Source organism: Biomphalaria glabrata, chromosome 10 (assembly GCF_947242115.1).
Source record: "Biomphalaria glabrata chromosome 10, xgBioGlab47.1, whole genome shotgun sequence".
Lineage (NCBI taxonomy): Eukaryota > Metazoa > Mollusca > Gastropoda > Planorbidae > Biomphalaria > Biomphalaria glabrata.
Window position 1 is genome coordinate 23,361,079 of NC_074720.1, and position 19,253 is coordinate 23,380,331.

Here is a 19,253-nt window from a genome sequence, read left to right on the forward strand (position 1 = left end):
ACAACCAATCTAGGAGACAAGTGTTTTGACGGAGAACTAAATCATCAAAGAACTAAAAACTAAATTTCCTTTCTGCCAAGGAGAAGTAGGCTACAGACGAAAAGATTGAAATTTTCAGTCTCACTCTATTGTCCAGTATTTTGCATGACCCGTGTCAGAAACTGTACCTGCCACAACCATGCGGACATGGGTGTCTATTAGGCTTCTATTGTTTAGGAGTTTCGTCTGGAACCAAAAAGCTAAAAATATCGATGTTGCTTTTCAATAGAGTACCTGGCAATTATGGGCCTTTGTTCCAGGTGAATGGCTTCATTCTCATCCACAAGTCCCTGGAATAGAAGGCGGAGGTCACTGGAATAGAAGGCGGAGGTCACGCAGTGTCGGTGTACTAGATAAGACTTCTAAAGTAAGTCACATACTAAATGGAGTTGTCCCTAGTAGATCCTGTGTGCCAGTATCGCTACCGGTAAGAGATGTTCACATTGGATGTTTGTAGCTTAGAATTTGTTTCTTGGCAGTTCTGGACAGTTTGAAAGGACTAGTTTAGCTTTGACAATTTTTGATATTTTTACATGTATAGAGACTTCATTTTAACTTTTCCATTTTTTTTGTATTCGACTAAATGTTTCGTTATCTAGATCTTTAACTATCATATTTGTTTCGTTATTAAACCTAGTTTGACCAAATGGAGAAAGCTTTTGTATAACAAGACATTGTCTTCAATCCATACCATAGACATATAGATATATATATAGACTGGACGATAAAGTAAAAATTATTATGGGAAACATTTGGGAAAAGATAAGTTTGTATGAGTTATACAGCAGTTATGAGCAGTGTAAAATTAAAAGTATTTATAGTTGTTTTTTTTTTCAGCCATAACCTATATAATTGATAGAACCCTTTCTGTATTATTATATCTCTAATCGTGCCTACCAAATCTATTAAATTTACATAATTAAAATAATTATAAATAGTTTTAAATACTAGATTTAGATCTAGTCTATATAAATACTATAGTAAAAAAAATACTACTTACTACTATACTATAAACTATAATTGTAATCTGTATAGTCTAGTCTATAGACACTATAGTCTATAGTTAGTATATAAAATAAATAGTCTAGGACTAGATTGTCACTAGATCTATAATCTATACTTATATTAGATCTAGTCTATAGTCTGCATGCATAGATGATAGACTGACTAGTTTAATAGTTAGTAGTAAAAAGTATGAAAAGTATTAGACCTAGTTATTACAAATATTAGTCATATTTATTAGATTTAGATCTATCAATATTAAATTAGTGACAGTCACAGTTATTCTGACTTACTGAAACTGAAAGTTAATGTGTATAATATTCAATTTTTTTTCAACCTTTAGAATTTATCCCTTGGCCTATCGTACTACGAACATTAGAGCACGTTCAGCTCATTTTCTTTGACTTTTTTGACTAAAAACTAATTCTAACAATTTGAATCGATAAGACGACCGCCATACATTAATAAAGAAGCCATGTCAACAAACATAGATCCACATCACAAACCTATATATATTTGCCTATGTCTATGATTATGAAACAAAGGCAAAATACTGGGAATATGGCAGTTTTGTACTTTTCAAAACTAAAGATCATAATTATATATTGGCTGAGATGTTAGTCCTAGAATTTATAGCTCAATTGCCGCCATTTTTTTCCACATAGATATAGTACATCAAACATATTTGACTTCCCCCAAATAAAAATAACTTCCTACTTCCAGTCTCTATTTATTGATGTCTATGATCTAGACCCATAGCAACGAGTTTGGATTGCTTGTTGTCTGTTTCCGTTCAAACCAAATGGTAGTTCTACTTTGTTTGGAAGCACGCCATGATTTTAGGATTTTTTACAACTCACTCTGTCTATCTGGGTGGAATTTAGTACACGTTATTTCTCCGCCTTTGCATTCTCGGGTCTACTTAAAATTTGCCCGCAATTATTCAATTCAAATAAACGTAACCCATTAATTAATCAATTAGTCCTAAATATTTTTTTTTTTTTTTTTTTTTTTTTATCATAGAGAAGATGCTCTAAACTAAGGATGGTGTAGAGAATCAGGTCGTTTGCAGAAAATTTGAAACTAACAATTGAGAACAACAAAGCTTCTATTTTAACAAAAGCTTAACTAGCTTCGTGGCTAGATAACACAACCGCTATCACGGAGACTCGAGACATCTATTTGGAATTTAGACTCTCACATGAAAGTTGAGAACAAAACTAATTCATACAAATATTTCCACTCGCAAAAATTAATTATTGTTAGTCTAGATCTATAAAAGATTAATTATATGATTAATTAAAAATGATTGCTGTAACTTCACTCAACATAAGCTCTGTTGTTGTTTTGTTCAAGTATTTGTTCTAGTGCACTCCCTTTATTGCTTGTAGTAGAACTGTTCTTGACTGGTTGTACTTAGAGGAAGGTCTTCATCTACACTCCCTAGGTTTATTTGTAAATATAAGACAATAATACAATTATCTATATCTATATCATTGAAGATCTATGTACATTAATTTAGATCTACATATTTTGAAATAATCAATTTGGTTCTATTTGAAATATTAGGGTTTGATGTATATTCCATAATAGGCCTATTTCGATAAAAGTTCAATAATAGTTCATTTTATATCTGTGAACAAAACTAGGTCATTTAAAGTTTATAGAAAATACTAGGTCAATTTAGTTCTAATGACAGTATTGGGTCAGTACAGGCCTATGTAAAAGAGAAATGTCTAGCATTGAATCCACCAACGATCTTTGGAGAATATTTCATTAGCCCAGAAAGAATTGCCAGAGAGTTATCTGCGCTTTAATTGCGTTGGTAGACGTAGTTTTCCAATGCAGTGTTCCAGGGGAGATTAAATGGTTAATTAGCTCGTAGGTCTTCGCCCTTGGTGTAATACATTCATTAAGTTCCCTGTCGGTCATACGTCTGATTGGAGGCTTTCTCTTGCGATCGTTTATCAGTGGTAGTCACAATGATCAGATTTAGTCTTAATGAGTCTCAATTAAATTACATTATTAGTAGACTAATTAACCTTTACGGCTTGAAACGGCATCTCACAAACTAAATAGTTGCTAATGCGGGATATATCGTTGCTTTCTTTCCTATTGTTTCTGTACGTAATTCAAAAACATTGAATGTAAGTTTCCATCTGATAAGGCATCACACGCACGGACAGATGAACACTTCTTACTGTGCCATCCTGTATAAGAAATTGTATACAATGTGATTGATGTAAGATCTCATTAAGGTTTTATTTTAACTTTTGCTTGTTTCAATATTCCATGGCGGTTTTATTTCTTGTTTTCGTAACAGACGTAACCACCAGGAAAAGATGGCGCCCACTTTACTGTAAGCTGTTATTGTTGAGCTTTTAAAGACTGTGAGCCCTTGATGCTGTCAGGTCCAGTGGGTTGGTGAGTCGACAGGAGGGAGGAGAGAGAAAGAGAGAGAGCGAAAGAGAGAGAGAGAGAGAATTGTGAGTGAGAACAGAACGTGGCGCGTGCACTGGGTTTCTGCCAGGGTGAGGCCAGGAGGGACAACTCTTCCTTTCTAAAGAAGTGAACGCATTTTGTGTAAATATTTCTTCCTGGTCTGTGTTGATAAATCTAATCTCTCATAGCCTCCTCATCCATCGATAACATCATTAGTCAAGGTAAGATAATCCTAGACATTTGATAGCTTCAACTTCAGTTAGCGTTCTTATTATGCGTTATCAAATGTCTGAATAATTTCTTTTAACAACCGGATGGATCTTCCATGTGATCTGACTATCTGTTATATATTTGTTGTTGTTTATTTTTTACACTAAATACATATAACAAAAGTGAACTATTTGGTTGGTATGTCTGATTCAACTACTGCACACATTTAACATATAATGATATTGAAAATTAATGACATAATCCAATGTTTTCTATGGCCAATATTATATACTTAGTATTTTCAAATAGAATTTATAACATTCTCAATATCAATATTGTATGTAACAAAATGTTGCAAATATTTTCTCAATACTAATATAATAAATAAATGATTTTTCTGTTTAAATTCTTAATTTACGCAAAATTATTTCGCATTATACCAAAAGTTCTCTCAAAAAGTTAGACGTGCATACTTTACAAATACAGATAACAAGATCTATATATGCATATAAACAGTGTCTTACAATAAAGTGAGCTTCGCTTTACCAGACCTCAGTCATGTGTAGAATAACCAGATCTCAGTCATGTGTAGTATAACCAGATCTTAGTCATGTGTGGTATTACCAGACCTCAGTCATGTGTGGTATTAACAGACCTCAGTCATGTGTGGTATTAACAGACCTCAGTCATGTGTGGTATTACCAGACCTCAGTCATGTGTGGTATTAACAGACCTCAGTCATGTGTGGTATTACCAGACCTCAGTCATGTGTAGTATAACCAGACCTCAGTCATGTGTGGTATTACCAGACCTCAGTCATGTGTGGTATTACCAGACCTCAGTCATGTGTGTTATTACCAGACCTCAGTCTTGTATACTATTAATAGATCTCAGTCATGTGTGGTATTACCAGGCCTCAGTCATGTGTACTATTACCAGATCTCAGTCATGTGGGGTATTACCAGATCTCAGTCATGTGTGGTATTACCAGACCTCAGTCGTGTGTACTATTACCAGATCTCAGTCATGTGTGGTATTACCAGACCTCAGTCTTGTGTACTATTACCAGATCTCAGTCATGTGTGGTATTACCAGACCTCAGTCTTGTGTGCTATTATCAGGACTCGGTCATGTGTGCAAACCAGGTGTTTTCCTAAATCCTTTTACACGAGCAAGCCATGTGTTTTCCTAAATCCTTTTACACTAGCAAGCCAGGTGTTTTCCTAAATCCTTTTACACTAGCAAGCCAGGTGTTTTCCTAAATCCTTTTACACGAGCAAGCTAGGTGTTTTCCTAAATCCTTTTACACTATCAAGCCAGGTGTTTTCCTAAATCCTTTTACACTAGCAAGCCAGGTGTTTCCCAAATCCTTTTATACTAGCAAGCCAGGTGTTTTCCTAAATCCTTTTACACGAGCAAGCCAGGTGTTTTCCTAAATCCTTTTACACTAGCAAGCCATGTGTTTTCCTAAATCCTTTTACACTAGCAAGCCATGTGTTTTCCTAAATCCTTTTACACTAGCAAGCCAGGTGTTTTCCTAAATCCTTTTATACTAGCAAGCCAGGTGTTTTCCTAAATCCTTTTACACGAGCAAGCTAGGTGTTTTCCTAAATCCTTTTACACGAGCAAACCATGTTTTCCTAAATCCTTTTACACGAGCAAGCCAGGTGTTTTCCTAAATCCTTTTACACGAGCAAGCTAGGTGTTTTCCTAAATCCTTTTACACGAGCAAGCTAGGTGTTTTCCTAAATCCTTTTACACGAGCAAGCCATGTGTTTTCCTCAATCCTTTTACACGAGCAAGCTAGGTGTTTTCCTAAATTCTTTTACACGAGCAAGCCAGGTGTTTCTCTAAACAAAAGTCTGTTGCTTTTAATGAGTCCATCATTTCACGACCAACATTTGTAAGGTACTTATGAAGTGTATGTATGTGTAAAAGTAAAGTTCCCCTATCAGACCTTGTAGTCTATAGCGCAGATGATGTTTCTGTGGCCTACAGTTAACGAGGGTGTCATGTGGCCAGCCCAACGACCCACCGCCTTTACTTTTCCCCAACTAAAGTCAGGTACCCATTAGAGCTGGGTGGACTCAGAGGCACCAAAAGATCCCAAAATTCAAAATCCCAGTCTTCACCAGGATTGGAACCTAAGACCTTCGGTTCGGAAGCCAAGCGCTTTACCGCTCAGCCACCGCTCATTTGTATGTATGTGTATATGTGTTTATGTATGTGTATGTATGTGTTTGTATGTAGGAGTGTGTTCTACTGCTCACATGTCCAGTACTTGGCTCAGATCACATTTAGACCATGCCCATGTTTTTGAAATACTTTTTCTGTCTTATATTCATCTTTAGCTGACATTTCAGGGGAGGTGATCAAATACCAAAGTCATTTAAGTAATGTCTTGGGTTATCCTCACTTTAAAAGTTCATCTACAAAAAAAAAATGAGTTGGTGTGTTAAATGTAATAATAAACCCACCTTGTAACAGCAGCAACATCATCACAGCTAACAACATCCACATTATTACAATAAACCACATCAACATGATCACAGCTAACAACATCCACATTATTACAATAAACCACATCAACATGATCACAGCTGGTAATTAAACCACATTTTAACATTGTCATATAAATACTACGGCTATAGCGTATAAGCAACAGTACCGCTAATGACACCTGTCATTCGACCAAACCAAAGCCTTATTAACACCTGACAAATGACCACGCCTACAAAACTGATACTTAACACCGTTCACGTAATGACACCTGACATTTGACCACGCCTGGACAAATAGAAATTGTCAGATTGATCGCTTGTGTCCATGCATACATGATGACATTAGTTTTGTCTGTCGGTCTGAGAGTAGAGCACATCCGGTGTAAATGGAAGTTGTCTCAGCATGACATAAATTGTTTCATCCTGACATTCGTGTGTCAGGACACCATGACATTAGTGGATGTCAGGACACAACGACAGAACTGTCTCTGTTAACGAAGTAGTCAGTGCGCGGTTTTCTATCGGTGCACGAAAGAGGAAAAACCGCTATTACTTTTATGTGCTCTGCCTGTTCCTATTACTTTTGTGTGGTCTGCCTGTTCCTATTACTTTTGTGTGCTCTGCCTGTTCCTATTACTTTTGTGTGGTCTGCCTGTTCCTATTACTTTTGTGTGGTCTGCCTGTTCCTATTACTTTTGTGTGGTCTGCCTGTTCCTATTACTTTTGTGTGGTCTGCCTGTTCCTATTACTTTTGTGTGCTCTGCCTGTTCCTATTACTTTTGTGTGCTCTGCCTGTTCCTATTACTTTTGTGTGGTCTGCATGTTCCTATTACTTTTGTGTGGTCTGCATGTTCCTATTACTTTTGTGTGCTCTGCCTGTTCCTATTACTTTTGTGTGGTCTGCCTGTTCCTATTACTTTTGTGTGGTCTGCCTGTTCCTATTACTTTTGTGTGGTCTGCCTGTTCCTATTACTTTTGTGTGGTCTGCCTGTTCCTATTACTTTTGTGTGCTCTGCCTGTTCCTATTACTTTTGTGTGGTCTGCCTGTTCCTATTACTTTTGTGTGGTCTGCCTGTTCCTATTACTTTTGTGTGCTCTGCCTGTTCCTATTACTTTTGTGTGCTCTGCCTGTTCCTATTACTTTTGTGTGGTCTGCATGTTCCTATTACTTTTGTGTGCTCTGCCTGTTCCTATTACTTTTATGTGCTCTGCCTGTTCCTATTACTTTTGTGTGGTCTGCCTGTTCCTATTACTTTTATGTGCTCTGCCTGTTCCTATTACTTTTGTGTGGTCTGCATGTTCCTATTACTTTTGTGTGGTCTGCCTGTTCCTATAACTTTTGTGTGGTCTGCATGTTCCTATTACTTTTGTGTGGTCTGCATGTTCCTATTACTTTTGTGTGGTCTGCCTGTTCCTATTACTTTTGTGTGGTCTGCATGTTCCTATTACTTTTGTGTGGTCTGCCTGTTCCTCCGGCCGTTAGTCCGTTTATTCTAATTAAATCTCATTGACTAGAAAAATATTTAGAACCTTCCAATGTTCTGGTGTTTTTGTGAAATCAAAACCTTTTAGGGTTTTAAAATGAAATATTTAAGACGTTTTTTTTACAAAGCTTATATCAACTTACTCTGTCTGTCTGTCTGTCTGGTAAAATGTTTGTACACGTTATTTCCCCTACACCCAAAACTCGGATCAAGTAGAAATTTTGCATAATTATTTCTTGTGCCTGAAAAAAAAAATCTATTGGTGATTAATTATTTGTTTGCTATCCCGAACAAGGGAAAGAAATTGTACTTGACTGACGTGGAGGATTAAGTTGAATTAGCCCCCTTTATACGTTGTAGGCCGCCGCTTAAAGTTTAAAGCTAACAAGAGATAGCTATAAAACCTAATATTTTCAAAAGCGATTCGCTGGCAGATTGGTTAGTGTATAGGTTTAAGGAGGCTGTGGAGGCTATATCTCTCGGTTTGAATTCAGGTCGTTCAATTTTTTTTTTATAAATGCATTTAAAAAGTGATCACCCAGATATACCCTTCTTTCTCTCCTCCCCTTTCTCAACTGGTCCAGACAAGTGATAGGATCAAAGCGCATTGAGAAAGCGAAAAAAAATAAATAATCGTTAAACAAAACAACGAGTAAAAGGATTTATTGTTGATACGTTTAATAAACGTTTTTAAAAGTATTTTTTGTTTTGTTTTTCTTGTTTAATCTTTTGTTTTAACAGCAGCTCCACAACGAACACAGTGTGTCCCGAGACCAATAGAGTCACTCTCTATTAGTAGACTTGTGTCCCGAGACCAATAGAGTCACTCTATTAGTAGACTTGTGTCCCGAGACCAATAGAGTCACTCTCTATTAGTTGAATTGTGTCCCGAGACCAATAGAGTCACTCTCTATTTGTTGACTTGTGTCCCAAAACCAATAGATTCACTCTCTATTAGTTGACTTGTGTCCCGAGACCAATAGAGTCACTCTCTATTAGTTGACTTGTGTCCCGAGACCAATAGATTCACTCTCTATTAGTTGACTTGTGTCCCGAGACCAATAGATTCACTCTCTATTAGTTGACTTGTGTCCCGAGACCAATATATTCACTCTCTATTAGTTGACTTGTGTACCGAGACCAGTACATTCACTCTCTATTAGTTGACTTGTGTCCCGAGACCAATAGATTCACTCTATATTAGTTGACTTGTGTACCGAGACCAGTACATTCACTCTCTATTAGTTGACTTGTGTCCCGAGACCAATAGATTCACTCTATATTAGTTGACTTGTGTACCGAGACCAGTACATTCACTCTCTATTAGTTGACTTGTGTCCCGAGACCAATAGATTCACTCTCTATTAGTTGACTTGTGTACCGAGACCAGTACATTCACTCTCTATTAGTTGACTTGTGTACCGAGACCAATAGATTCACTCTCTATTAGTTGACTTGTGTCCCGAGACCAATGGATTCACACTCTATTAGTTGACTTGTGTCCCGAGACCAATAGATTCACTCTCTATTAGTTGACTTGTGTCCCGAGACCAATAGATTCACTCTCTATTAGTAGACTTGTGTCCCGAGACCAATAGATTCACTCTATATTAGTAGACTTGTGTCCCGAGACCAATAGATTCACTCTCTATTAGTTGACTTGTGTCCCGAGACCAATAGATTCACTCTCTATTAGTAGACTTGTGTCCCGAGACCAATAGATTCACTCTCTATTAGTAGACTTGTGTCCCGAGACCAATAGATTCACTCTCTATTAGTAGACTTGTGTCCCGAGACCAGTACATTCACTCTCTATTAGTAGACTTGTGTCCCGAGACCAATAGATTCACTCTCTATTAGTAGACTTGTGTCCCGAGACCAATAGATTCACTCTCTATTAGTTGACTTGTGTCCCGAGACCAATAGATTCACTCTCTATTAGTAGACTTGTGTCCCGAGACCAATAGATTCACTCTCTATTAGTTGACTTGTGTCCCGAGACCAATAGATTCACTCTCTATTAGTAGACTTGTGTCCCGAGACCAGTACATTCACTCTCTATTAGTTGACTTGTGTACCGAGACCAGTACATTCACTCTCTATTAGTAGACTTGTGTCCCGAGACCAATAGATTCACTCTCTATTAGTAGACTTGTGTCCCGAGACCAGTACATTCACTCTCTATTAGTTGACTTGTGTACCGAGACCAGTACATTCACTCTCTATTAGTAGACTTGTGTCCCGAGACCAATAGATTCACTCTCTATTAGTAGACTTGTGTCCCGAGACCAATAGATTCACTCTCTATTAGTTGACTTGTGTCCCGAGACCAATAGATTCACTCTCTTTTAGTTGACTTGTGTACCGAGACCAATGGATTCACTCTCTATTAGTTGACTTGTGTCCCGAGACCAATAGATTCACTCTCTATTAGTTGACTTGTGTCCCGAGACCAATAGATTCACTCTCTATTAGTTGACTTGTGTCCCGAGACCAATAGATTCACTCTCTATTAGTTGACTTGTGTCCCGAGACCAATAGATTCACTCTCTATTAGTTGACTTGTGTCCCGAGACCAATAGATTCACTCTCTATTAGTTGACTTGTGTCCCGAGACCAATAGATTCACTCTCTATTAGTTGACTTGTGTCCCGAGACCAATAGATTCACTCTCTATTAGTTGACTTGTGTCCCGAGACCAATGGATTCACTCTCTATTAGTAGACTTGTGTCCCGAGACCAATAGATTCACTCTCTATTAGTTGACTTGTGTCCCGAGACCAATAGATTCACTCTCTATTAGTTGACCTGTGTCCCGAGACCAATAGATTCACTCTCTATTAGTTGACTTGTGTCCCGAGACCAATAGATTCACTCTCTATTAGTTGACTTGTGTCCCGAGACCAATAGATTCACTCTCTATTAGTTGACTTGTGTCCCGAGACCAATGGATTCACTCTCTATTAGTAGACTTGTGTCCCGAGACCAATAGATTCACTCTCTATTAGTTGACTTGTGTCCCGAGACCAATAGATTCACTCTCTATTAGTTGACCTGTGTCCCGAGACCAATGGATTCACTCTCTATTAGTTGACTTGTGTACCGAGACCAATGGATTCACTCTCTATTAGTTGACTTGTGTCCCGAGACCAATAGATTCACTCTCTATTAGTTGACTTGTGTCCCGAGACCAATAGATTCACTCTCTATTAGTTGACTTGTGTCCCGAGACCAATAGATTCACTCTCTATTAGTTGACTTGTGTACCGAGACCAATAGATTCACTCTCTATTAGTAGACTTGTGTCCCGAGACCAGTAGATTCACTCTCTATTAGTTGACTTGTGTCCCGAGACCAATAGATTCACTCTCTATTAGTTGACTTGTGTACCGAGACCAGTACATTCACTCTCTATTAGTAGACTTGTGTCCCGAGACCAATAGATTCACTCTCTATTAGTAGACTTGTGTCCCGAGACCAATAGATTCACTCTCTATTAGTTGACTTGTGTCCCGAGACCAATAGATTCAATCTCTATTAGTAGACTTGTGTCCCGAGACCAATAGATTCACTCTCTATTAGTTGACTTGTGTCCCGAGACCAATAGATTCAATCTCTATTAGTAGACTTGTGTCCCGAGACCAATAGATTCACTCTCTATTAGTTGACTTGTGTCCCGAGACCAATAGATTCACTCTCTATTAGTAGACTTGTGTCCCGAGACCAGTAGATTCACTCTCTATTAGTAGACTTGTGTACCGAGACCAATAGATTCACTCTCTATTAGTTGACTTGTGTCCGAGACCAATAGATTCGCTCTCTATTAGTAGACTTGTGTCCCGAGACCAATAGATTCACTCTCTATTAGTTGACTTGTGTCCCGAGACCAATAGATTCACTCTCTATTAGTAGACTTGTGTCCCGAGACAAATAGATTCACTCTCTATTAGTTGACTTGTGTACCGAGACCAATAGATTCACTCTCTATTAGTTGACTTGTGTACCGAGACCAATAGATTCACTCTCTATTAGTAGACTTGTGTCCCGAGACCAGTAGATTCACTCTCTATTAGTTGACTTGTGTCCCGAGACCAGTAGATTCACTCTCTATTAGTTGACTTGTGTCCCGAGACTAATAGATTCACTTGTGACAGGTGGGGAAATGTGACGTATGTTTGGCGCGTTTAATGTCTAGGGGATGATTATTTTTAAAGCTATCACACACCAACCCGTCAGCATATAAATCGGGAGCAGGCACGCAACGAGACAAGCAATGAAAGATAGATACAAAAGTTAAAAATTGAGAATATTTATTTACATAAATATTTACAGATAATAATAAAAAGGGGGAGGATTTGCATCTATCTCTAGTGAATACTATGTTAAATCATCACTCTTGCACTTAATAAGAGTATGTCACTTTGTCCTCTGACTTAGCTGGCTGTCCTGTTGATGTCGCAGCTGGCTGTGTCCTGGCTTGAGGTTCTGCAGCTGGAGGTGGCGCTCTAGCGGATAGAGGGACGCCGGTGATTCAATTCTTGCGGAGTTTCAGTTCAAAGTTCTGATATCTGTAGTGGTAACAGTGGCGGGTGGCCGACTACCGTGGGCACAAGTGTACTGCGGGCAGAGATGATCTGCCGTGGGCAGCGTAGTTGTCAGGATAAGTCCAGTGAGTTGCAGAGGGTTTGGCGTAGCTATGACGTCTCGCACAGATCTGAGTCTATAGGGACGTCGCACCTAATAAGTGACAGGTGGGCTGTCGAATAGGCGGGCAATGCCGATAGCGCCAAGTAGTAGAGTTGAGTAGATCCACGTGGGCGGGAGATGATACTCAATAGCAAGTGACAAGTGATCCGATGAATAGGTGGGTAGATCTCAGTAGGCAAGTGCAGTGCTGAATAGCACTAAGCACATAAATAGGCAGACACCTGAGGGAGGCTGCGGATAAATAAAGACAAGTTAGGACATGTCTCTCATACATCTTATCGATGCCCTCGACTGAGGTGCATTCGTCAGATTGGTGAAATAGCTTTAGAGCACAATAGGGAGATGATGACAAATGGGATTTGGAAAACAGATGGCTAATAGTAGCAATATAAAAATGTACATAGAGACCAATAGAGTCACTCTCTATTTGTTGACTTGTGTCCCGAGACCAATAGATTCACTCTCTATTAGTTGACTTGTGTACCGAGACCAATAGATTCCCTCTCTATTAGTTGACTTGTGTCCCGAGACCAATAGATTCACTCTCTATTAGTTGACTTGTGTACCGAGACCAATAGATTCACTCTCTATTAGTAGACTTGTGTACCGAGACCAGTAGATTCACTCTCTATTAGTTGACTTGTGTCCCGAGACTAATAGATTCACTTGTGACAGGTGGGGAAATGTGACGTATGTTTGGCGCGTTTAATGTCTAGGGGATGATTATTTTTAAAGCTATCACACACCAACCCGTCAGCATATAGATCGGGAGCAGGCACGCAACGAGACAAGCAATGAAAGATAGATACAAAAGTTAAAAATTGAGAATATTTATTTACATAAATATTTACAGATAATAATAAAAAGGGGGAGGATTTGCATCTATCTCTAGTGAATACTATGTTAAATCATCACTCTTGCACTTAATAAGAGTATGTCACTTTGTCCTCTGACTTAGCTGGCTGTCCTGTTGATGTCGCAGCTGGCTGTGTCCTGGCTTGAGGTTCTGCAGCTGGAGGTGGCGCTCTAGCGGATAGAGGGACGCCGGTGATTCAATTCTTGCGGAGTTTCAGTTCAAAGTTCTGATATCTGTAGTGGTAACAGTGGCGGGTGGCCGACTACCTTGGGCACAAGTGTACTGCGGGCAGAGATGATCTGCCGTGGGCAGCGTAGTTGTCAGGATAAGTCCAGTGAGTTTCAGAGGGTTTGGCGTAGCTATGACGTCTCGCACAGATCTGAGTCTATAGGGACGTCGCACCTAATAAGTGACAGGTGGGCTGTCGAATAGGCGGGCAATGCCGATAGCGCCAAGTAGTAGAGTTGAGTAGATCCACGTGGGCGGGAGATGATACTCAATAGCAAGTGACAAGTGATCCGATGAATAGGTGGGTAGATCTCAGTAGGCAAGTGCAGTGCTGAATAGCACTAAGCACATAAATAGGCAGACACCTGAGGGAGGCAGCGGATAAATAAAGACAAGTTAGGACATGTCTCTCATACATCTTATCGATGCCCTCGACTGAGGTGCATTCGTCAGATTGGTGAAATTGCTTTAGAGCACAATAGGGAGATGATGACAAATGGGATTTGGAAAACAGATGGCTGATAGTAGCAATATAAAAATGTACATAGAGACCAATAGAGTCACTCTCTATTTGTTGACTTGTGTCCCGAGACCAATAGATTCACTCTCTATTAGTTGACTTGTGTACCGAGACCAATAGATTCCCTCTCTATTAGTTGACTTGTGTCCCGAGACCAATAGATTCACTCTCTATTAGTAGACTTGTGTCCCGAGACCAATAGATTCACTCTCTATTAGTTGACTTGTGTCCCGAGACCAATAGATTCCCTCTCTATTAGTTGGCTTGTGTCCCGAGACCAATAGATTCACTCTCTATTAGTAGACTTGTGTCCCGAGACCAATAGATTCACTCTCTATTAGTTGACTTGTGTCCCGAGACCAATAGATTCCCTCTCTATTAGTTGACTTGTGTCCCGAGACCAATAGATTCACTCTCTATTAGTTGACTTGTGTACCGAGACCAGTAGATTCACTCTCTATTAGTTGACTTGTGTCCCGAGACTAATAGATTCACTTGTGACAGGTGGGGAAATGTGACGTATGTTTGGCGCGTTTAATGTCTAGGGGATGATTATTTTTAAAGCTATCACACACCAACCCGTCAGCATATAAATCGGGAGCAGGCACGCAACGAGACAAGCAATGAAAGATAGATACAAAAGTTAAAAATTGAGAATATTTATTTACATAAATATTGTTACAAATGAACAGTGATAGGTAGAGGTCAACGTATGACCCCGGCGAGATGACACAGCAACTAGTGTTCCCTGGAATCTACATGTGCAAACAAAGACAGTATGTGACGTGTCCACACGTGTTGTTCCAGGGGACGAACAGATCTAAGTAGGGGGACAGTTACTAATGAACAGTGACAGATAAAGGTCACTACGTGTGACCCCGACTTGATGACACTGCATCGAGTGTTTTCTGGAATCTACGTGTATAAATAGAGACAGGATGTGACGTTTCCTCACGTGTTATTTCAGAGGATACTAGCCGTGTTTGTGCAACTTTGGACAAGCGATTAGGGACTCTATATAAGCCAGAGAGTTAATGTGAAAGTCAGTCGTATGGAGTCGTGAGTGAGCCGTTACAGTCGATACAGACTATGTAAGACGTGTGCGGCTCTGTGGAAGAGAAATGTGTACGACTCGATGCAAGTTAACTAGGGTAGAGTTAACTGGAGTGGACTACTGTCGTTAAAGTCTATACAGCGAACTACAGTGGACTTGAGCCGATACAGTCGATGTAAGACGTGTGCGGCTCTGATTCGGTAGACTTGAGTACGACTTGGTTCAGTTTTGGAGACCTGGAGCGACACTGGGAAGTGTGTCGTTGGTCTGTTCTGTGGAATACGGCTCGATGCAAGTTGAGAAGAGAGGAATTGCAACGAAGTGAAGAGATGCAGTGCAACGAAGTATAGCTAACTGGAAACTGACAGATATTGTACAGCCTTCTACGCTACATGTTACAGTAATGTTAGAGTTAATAGTCATTAAAGTTATATGAAGCTGAAAGTTGAGTCGTCAAGTTCTTTGCAGTGTTTTTATTTGTGTGTCTACTAGTACATTTAGCCAGAAGATTCAGAAATACGTAACAATTGGTGTCAGAAGTGGGATCTTTCTGGCTAGAATGTGTTCCATCAAACTTCTTAATGAACTTGACATGAAAGAACTTAGACAAGAGCTTCGAGAAAGAGGTCTACAGCTTAATGGAAATAAAGAAACGCTAACAGCACGTCTCAGACAAGCCCTGTTGGAGGAAGATGAGAATCCAGACACTTGCCAATTTGAAATCAAACCTAATACGATGGAGCTCCTGAGAACTTTGCAATACAAAATGAACTCGGTGAAAGAGAGCATTAAGGAGACAGAATCAGAAATCAACACTAGATTTTCTTCATTTAACCAGTTGATTAAAGTCATGAATGAGAATGAACAAATAGCTACCACGCCCAACAAGACTGAAGAACAAACAGATACAATAAAAGATCAAACGAGAATCATGATGAACGAGCTACTGAACACTCAGCAGTATCAGATTGAGTCGACAGATGAAAGAACTACACCATTGATGAACAGCGAACAATTGTCCAACCAAGAATGTGGCCCACAAGAAATGAAAAGAGACGATAGCTGTTATTGTTTCAACGAGAAGCAGAATGAGACCGCTGAAGAAACAATAGAAGAGACCTATAGTTTGACCGAAGCTTTAGCTATAGATATACCTGATATGAGTACCTCAACTAGCCAAACAGATCAAGACAACGTTGGGTCTGCGTCCAAGCCTGTTGCTGTGGGCCTTAAAGACTTCTGTCTATCTGCCAGTGTCTACGAGAGGAACTCGAAGCTTGATTATTGCACTCATGCGTTTGACAAGAACTGTACGTACGTAGCTATGCAAGAAGACTGTGAATGCCAAGAAATACACCAACAAGCTCTAGACCTAACAGAAGCTTGTACAGCTATCAAGGTAGGCGCGAGAAGCCCTGGTGATAGTCAAGGAATTACAATAGAAACTGATGCTGAAGTTGATGGACCTTTGCACGTTGAATGTTATCAACCTGCCCCACAGTCGAGTCCTCCAGACTCGGATGAAGGTGGTGACGTGTTTGACAACTTGCCTTCAAGTGGACTTGCAGCTCATTCGCAAAGCACCCATCAAAGAATAATGCTGAAGCAACTTGTTAGATCAACAGTCTTGATGACTACAGCTATGAAATGCAATGCCTTCCTATGTGCTAAGTCGCTGCCATCAGCATTGATCGACAGGAAAGCAAGACAACGACAACGACATCAACGCAACCAAAGAAATATCAAATTGAGGAGGCGGAGAAAGCGACATATGCAGAGTGCAACGTGGATGGCTCCAACAAGATCAAGATACAAACCCACCCCTTCTCCCACTGATAGACCCCCACCTGCATTTATGAAACTCCATAGCCCATGTTGTTAGAAAACAAGCCCACCACTTCTCCCACTGATAGACCCCCACCTGCACTGATGAAACTCCACAGCCCATGTTTTTAGAAAGATTCTGTCCGGAACCATCAGACCAAAGAAGAAAGCCTTACTATCAGTTGAAAGTGTGAAGCCACTAAAGAATAATCTAAGAACATTCCTCATGAGAATAGGTTGATGAAGTATAACAGAGGTTTTAGAAGAACGCTAATTAAGTCAGAAGCAAGAAGGACAGAAAAGAAGTAGTTTAAGATGTCAGAACTGTAGTGAGTAACCATCTGTGACAGAACTGTACAAGAAGATCAACCCAACAGGCATCGTACAAACCCAAAGTCAGTTGCTGTTGTAAGAAGAACATGTGAATATTGCTGTACTGTAATGAACCTGGTCATCTCTGAAGAAGCTCTGGAAAAAGCCCTAACCCATCTGTAAAAAGATGCTTGAAAATGTAAAACTCAGCCAGTGAAGCACGAACTCGTTAGAATGCTGATGAATTTTCTCGACAAGAGTGCCCAATGTCGTCATCTGAAGGTCGATGTTTCCATACCAAGATTGATGAAAACATTTGTGAGGAACTGCTGAAAGATGAGGATTTGGCTCCCATTCTTCTATGGAAAGAAGATGGACAACTGCCAGATTGAAAGAACATCTCTGAGAAGGGGGCAACCACCAAAGCTTCCTAATTGATCGTCGATCGATTTCATCAGTATCGTGATGAAGTAGAATCTGTTCGGGACGAACAGATCTAAGAAGGGGGCAGTGTTACAAATGAACAGTGATAGGTAGAGGTCAACGTATGACCCCGGCGAGATGACACAGCAACTAGTGTTCCCTGGAATCTACATGTGCAAACAAAGACAGTATGTGACGTGTCCACACGTGTTGTTCCAGGGGACGAACAGATCTAAGTAGGGGGACAGTTACTAATGAACAGTGACAGATAAAGGTCACTACGTGTGACCCCGACTTGATGACACTGCATCGAGTGTTTTCTGGAATCTACGTGTATAAATAGAGACAGGATGTGACGTTTCCTCACGTGTTATTTCAGAGGATACTAGCCGTGTTTGTGCAACTTTGGACAAGCGATTAGGGACTCTATATAAGCCAGAGAGTTAATGTGAAAGTCAGTCGTATGGAGTCGTGAGTGAGCCGTTACAGTCGATACAGACTATGTAAGACGTGTGCGGCTCTGTGGAAGAGAAATGTGTACGACTCGATGCAAGTTAACTAGGGTAGAGTTAACTGGAGTGGACTACTGTCGTTAAAGTCTATACAGCGAACTACAGTGGACTTGAGCCGATACAGTCGATACAGTCGATGTAAGACGTGTGCGGCTCTGATTCGGTAGACTTGAGTACGACTTGGTTCAGTTTTGGAGACCTGGAGCGACACTGGGAAGTGTGTCGTTGGTCTGTTCTGTGGAATACGGCTCGATGCAAGTTGAGAAGAGAGGAATTGCAACGAAGTGAAGAGATGCAGTGCAACGAAGTATAGCTAACTGGAAACTGACAGATATTGTACAGTCTTCTACGCTACATGTTACAGTAATGTTAGAGTTAATAGTCATTAAAGTTATATGAAGCTGAAAGTTGAGTCGTCAAGTTCTTTGCAGTGTTTTTATTTGTGTGTCTACTAGTACATTTAGCCAGAAGATTCAGAAATACGTAACAATATTTACAGATAATAATAAAAAGGGGGAGGATTTGCATCTATCTCTAGTGAATACTATGTTAAATCATCACTCTTGCACTTAATAAGAGTATGTCACTTTGTCCTCTGACTTAGCTGGCTGTCCTGTTGATGTCGCAGCTGGCTGTGTCCTGGCTTGAGGTTCTGCAGCTGGAGGTGGCGCTCTAGCGGATAGAGGGACGCCGGTGATTCAATTCTTGCGGAGTTTCAGTTCAAAGTTCTGATATCTGTAGTGGTAACAGTGGCGGGTGGCCGACTACCGTGGGCACAAGTGTACTGCGGGCAGAGATGATCTGCCGTGGGCAGCGTAGTTGTCAGGATAAGTCCAGTGAGTTGCAGAGGGTTTGGCGTAGCTATGACGTCTCGCACAGATCTGAGTCTATAGGGACGTCGCACCTAATAAGTGACAGGTGGGCTGTCGAATAGGCGGGCAATGCCGATAGCGCCAAGTAGTAGAGTTGAGTAGATCCACGTGGGCGGGAGATGATACTCAATAGCAAGTGACAAGTGATCCGATGAATAGGTGGGTAGATCTCAGTAGGCAAGTGCAGTGCTGAATAGCACTAAGCACATAAATAGGCAGACACCTGAGGGAGGCTGCGGATAAATAAAGACAAGTTAGGACATGTCT

The 19,253-nt window shown here is 40.1% G+C and overlaps 1 protein-coding gene across 4 annotated transcripts in view; it reads left to right on the forward strand.

Annotated features, from left to right (window-relative positions):
• Positions 1–332: 332 nt before the first annotated feature.
• The window catches only part of LOC106053278 (soluble guanylate cyclase 88E-like), a 133,734-nt gene continuing 114,813 nt past the window's right edge, over positions 333–19,253 (forward strand). For 2 of the 4 annotated variants that reach the window (XM_056044200.1, XM_056044203.1), the window contains exon 1: positions 3,510–3,704. The gene's annotated coding sequence lies outside the window, so the exon portion shown is untranslated. Of the gene's footprint in view, positions 467–3,364; positions 3,466–3,509; positions 3,705–19,253 lie in introns of those variants that run through there. The other 2 variants (XM_056044202.1, XM_056044201.1) reach the window with 2 other exon arrangements.